Source organism: Penaeus vannamei, chromosome 31, assembly GCF_042767895.1.
Source record: "Penaeus vannamei isolate JL-2024 chromosome 31, ASM4276789v1, whole genome shotgun sequence".
Classification (NCBI taxonomy): domain Eukaryota; kingdom Metazoa; phylum Arthropoda; class Malacostraca; order Decapoda; family Penaeidae; genus Penaeus; species Penaeus vannamei.
Genome location: NC_091579.1, coordinates 13,287,913 through 13,292,912, shown reverse-complemented (window position 1 = coordinate 13,292,912; position 5,000 = coordinate 13,287,913).

The following is a 5,000-nucleotide window of genomic DNA, read 5'->3' as shown; positions in this document are numbered from 1 at the left end:
ATATATATATATATTTATATATAATGTATATGTATATGTATATATACATATATATATACATATATATATATATACATATATATATAAATATATATAAATATATATGTATATATATGTATATGTATATACACACACACACACACACACACACACACACACACACACACACACACACACACACACACACATATATATATATATATATATATACATATATATATATATATATATATATACATGTATATATATATATATATATATATATATATATATATATATATATCAAAATGTCCGGATTGCGTTTAAGAGATCTGGTGGCCAAAAGATAACGTCGGGATAAGCCTTTAAAATCGTCAAACAAATCGAGAATATGATTCAACATGACACCTTTAATTAAGATAACTGAGATCTTTAATGGACGATTTATTTTGTTTGGCAATTAAACTATCAAGACCTTTCATATAATCAAGACAATAATTAACGCTAGGTTTGGTAGCAAACGAGAAACCAAAACCTAAGAGTTCGGTTTCATTTCGTGATAGGGAATATGACGACAAATTAACGACAGAGTCCATGAGCGAAAATTTACACCAAGCGCTACGCGAGCAAAGATTATTCTGTTTATTGCGGAGGGATCTCTGATGACTTCGCTTTCGAGGGAAGATCTACGCGCTGCAATGGCTAAAAGATCGTCAAGAAATTGAGCGGGAGTGACCTCTCTAAGCAGTCTAAAACGAACGTCATCAAAGATCCCTCCGTAATAAACTGAATTACTAATTATCAATCAAAAATAATTAAAAATAAAGAAATAAAGGAGAGAGAGAGAGAGAAAAAAAAAAGACGGAATCGTGACAATCACACTCAATCTATCAGTGTCCTTTCAATGTTTTTACAAGGACATAAGCCAATCGTTCCCATTCGTTTAACCTTTATAATTTCCTCTCATACACTTCCCTCGAATTAATAATTTCCTTCTCAATCTATTCATACATAACAATGGAACTGTCACCTCCGACTAATTCCATTTCTGTATCCAGGAGCCATTAAAATAAGTGAATAAATAAAGAATATATGTCCCCTAGCAACAAATCATTATGACGTGTTGTTCTCGTCGCGTTTCCACTGTACGTGAGGAAGGCAAGGACTTGTCTGAATTATTATAAATCAATACAAAGGGATTTAAACATTACGTTAATACACTTATCAAGCATTACAATCTAGGGTAAGACACGACTTTGCATACTAGCATTTGGTACAACCTCTGTACGGGAGAAAAGCAATATATATATATATATATATATATATATATATATATATATATATATATATATATATATATATATATACGTAAGTATGTGTTTGTTTCCTCTTGTTGTTTGTGGTTAAATGTTAGGAGAGAACGGTATATATGTGATGTGTGAAGATTAACGTTGACATCGACTTATACCTAAACTTTGGCACAAAAAAAAAAAGATCCCTGTGCTAGCCGTTCCAAACTCTCCTAAAATGATTAAAGATCTCTGTTTCTCAGAATCCCACTTGAAAGCGCTCTTGGCCGCGAGCGAGAAATCTGAGACGAGTAGCAGGGATTTTTGGGGGAAAGTTATTGGCTTATGTTAATGACTCCAGTCGTCTTCTCAAGCATACCTTTCTCTTCGACCGTTTGATCACAAACAATAAGAGGAAAGATAGGTGTATTTACACACACGTACACACACACACACACACACACACACACACACAGATATATATATATATATATATATATATATATATATATATATATATATATATATATATATATATATATATATGTATGTATGTATGTATGTATGTATGTATGTATGTATATATTCGCGTTTTTCCTTTTAAGAGATTGATACTAATGGGATAAAAAAAAGCCTTATCAGACACTTGTTATTACTCTCTCTCTCTCGTTCTGTGTGTGTGTGCGTTCGTGTCTGTGTGTGCGTGTTCAACGTTTCTGATACTTCACAAAAACAAGTATATCCTGTTATAAATCGTTTCATTATTCAGTAATGCGTTCTGTTCCCATTATTACTTTTCATCTTTTCGTTCCTTCAACAGCTATTATTTTCAGTTATTATAATCCTACAAAAAGAAAGAGCGCGGTCCAAAATTCGTTTACGAGTGACAAATAATCAATCATATTTAAAACTCTGTTAATCTGCAATGAAAACTGGATATTCAATCTGCAGAATCAAAAGCCTTTTTCTCGAGCCCAACACTGACTGGCCAATCCCCGCCGCGCGCAGCAAGAACACGAGAATCATCCTCGAACAGCTGATCCGGGTGGCACCGCTTTTATAAACTGAAACCGGCCGATACAGATAAACAAAAGAGCATCAGCTAATCCTCCAGCTCTGACTGGTTCGAGAATTAAAGACTAATCATTGAACTGCAGAGGAGATTATGTCTTTTATATCGGCACATGAGTTATGCGCAATAGACTGATTTTATGTGAGAAAGAGTTCTTGTTTGTGTCAAACTGTGTATTCTCTACCATGTGCATTTATACATTATATATAATATGCAACCTCACAGATTTACATATAGATATACGTGGGTGTAAGTGCGTGCATGTCTCTCTTTTTCTCTTTTCACAAGGCATGAAATACGATTTTATATTCCAATCGGATCTTGCAAAGAAATAACCAGAATCATTGCTGTACAAGACACGTATCAGCGAAGACTTATCTAAATAATATCAACCCAGGAATTAATCCCATCGGATCAAAAGCGAAAGAGAATCAAAAGCGGTTTTGGGAGACTTAAAGGTTTCGAATTCCCTGTTTGGCCCCGCGACCGAGATGCGGTTTCGGGACCTTATTGGCGGAGGCATTCGATTCTCTCCGGGAAATGGGCTTCCTGGGGGCGGGGGACGGGGGGGCGTCGGGAAGGATTCAGGCCTGGGGGAAGACGGGGTGGGGGGTGGGGGGGGAATGAGTTGAAGGAATGGAAGAATGAAGAGGGGGAAGGTGGAGGATACGAGAATTAATGCAATCATAGGAATGAATGCACACATATAAACACGCATGCATCTAATACACACACAAACACACACACACGCAACTGTCCAAACACACCAGTGAAATTTATTTCTTTTGCTATCAACTTTACAATTTCCTCATGAGTTTCGTTACATAAAGATAAGAGGCACCAAATCGACAGTAATACAACTGGCACAAATACAAATACAAAACAGATACACGTCATCTCAAAAGTTATCCTGCATCTCATACAACTCCCTGCACCTCAAAACTCACTCAAAAAATAAATCGTTTCACGGCACATTATAAACAAATTTAATTCAAGTCAATAAATACATCTCATTCTACACGTCTCTCAAAACAACATTCACCCACAAAAAAAGCAAAAGAGAGAGAGAAAAAAGAAATAAATTGCGACCACCAGCGACACGGTCCCTAATTTGTTTTGGTAAAACTTCTCACGACCTGTAATGGTGTAGATGTTTTTTTTTTTCTTTTTTTTTTTTGGGGGGGGGGAGGGCTGGCTCGCAATTCGCAACGGAAAAAAAATTGACGGCATTTAAAAACCCGAAACCGAGACAAAACAACCACAGCTTTAGTGTTATGTGTTAAAAAAGAAAGAAAGAAAAAAAATAAAACGAGGCTGACCCACATATTGCGTAATACATGACGACTTTAAAGCGTAGGATGAAATGGGGGAGGGAGGGGGAAGAGAGGGAAAAGGAGAGGGAAGGTAATGATGGGGAGAGAGAGAGAGAGAGGGGGGGGGATGGTAGGCAGGGGAGAGGAAAGAAGGAGGAAGAAGGGAAGGGGAGGAGGGAAGGGTGGGGAGGGAAGGGAGAAAGGAAGGGAGGACAGGGAAAGGTGGCCAGAAGAGGAAGAGGGAAGGGAGGGGTAAGGGAAGGGTGAGCAGGGGTTGTGGGAAAAGGGAGAAGAGGGAAGGGTGAGGAGGGGAGAGGGGAAAGGGAGGGGGTGAGAGAAGGGGTTAAGGAGATACGTGTATTGGAGTCAAAGGAAAAACTAGATGATTCATGAATAGAAAATAGTCATGTTCGTTTCTGAACACAAAACGAAAAAACGAAGACTTGTTTTCTTTAAAAAAAAAAAAAAAATCTATATATCCATCAAAAACTACCTCAAAGAATGCTTTTATAACAATGATAATGAACTTTCTGCCTATTCAAGGCATGTGTAATTAGTCAATCCTCCCATCCTTATTATCATTATCATCATTTTTATTATCATCATTGCTACTATTATCATTTTCACTATCATTATCATTGCTATTATCATCATTATTATTATTGCTATTATTATCATTATTATCATTATATATTATAATCCTTGTCATTACTATTAGCACCATTATCTTCATTACTATCTTCATCATCATCAATCATCATCATCATTACTACCATTACAATCATCATCATTATCATTACTGCCCTTTCAGCGTAGCAGATAAACACACACAATGTTTCGCAATATCATGAGCATCGAACACTTTTCCAGCTGCAGGCGCTGGCCGAGCACTCCGGGACAGTTCCATGCAGGTTGGAGATTGATGATGACATAAATCTATAGTGGGATGGTTGTCAGTTTGGGTATTGGAGGAGGAGGAGGAGGAGGAGGAGAGAGAGAGAGAGAGAGAGAGAGAGAGAGAGAGAGAGAGAGAGAGAGAGAGAGAGAGAGAGAGAGAAAGAGAGAGAGAGAGAGTGAGGGAGGGAGAGAGAGAGAGAGTGGGGGGGAGGAGGGAGGGAGAGGGAGAAAGAGAGAGAGAGAGAGAGAGAGAAAGAGAGAGAGAGAGAGAGAGAGAGGGAGGGAGGGGAGGGAAGAGAGAAGAGAGGGAGGGGAGGGGGAGGAAAGAGTGGAAAAGAGTAGATAAGGGAGAGAGGAAGAGAAGGAAGGAGGGGAAGAGTGAAGGAATGAAAACGAGAAAGAAAGAGGGACGTAAAAAGAGAGAGGTGGAGAGAGGGAAGGAAGAAGAGC